The sequence below is a fragment of the Calidris pugnax genome, unplaced genomic scaffold (genome assembly GCF_001431845.1).
Source record: "Calidris pugnax isolate Ruff unplaced genomic scaffold, ASM143184v1 scaffold109, whole genome shotgun sequence".
NCBI classification, from domain to species: Eukaryota; Metazoa; Chordata; class Aves; order Charadriiformes; family Scolopacidae; genus Calidris; species Calidris pugnax.
In genome coordinates, this window is record NW_015090844.1 from 911,571 (window position 1) to 911,838 (window position 268).

Genomic DNA, 268 nt, shown 5'->3' on the forward strand with positions numbered 1-268 from the left:
GGGAGAAAGGGGAGCGGGAGGGCGGGCCCCACCACCTCACTGGTGCCGTGAGGGGGGTCCCGGCACCGACGCCCTGGGGGCCGCCTCCCGCCGTAGCCGCTGAGCCCGGGGCGGGGCACCCCGCGGGCAGCCCCGCCTCTCGGAGGGCGGGTAGCCGCGGTGAAGAGCAGCCGTTGGGCGCGGCCATTTTGAACGGTGGCAGGCGGGGGGCTGGCGGGGCGGCGGCCAATCGGGGCGGCGCGCCACGTGGTGGCTGTTGGGCCGGCGG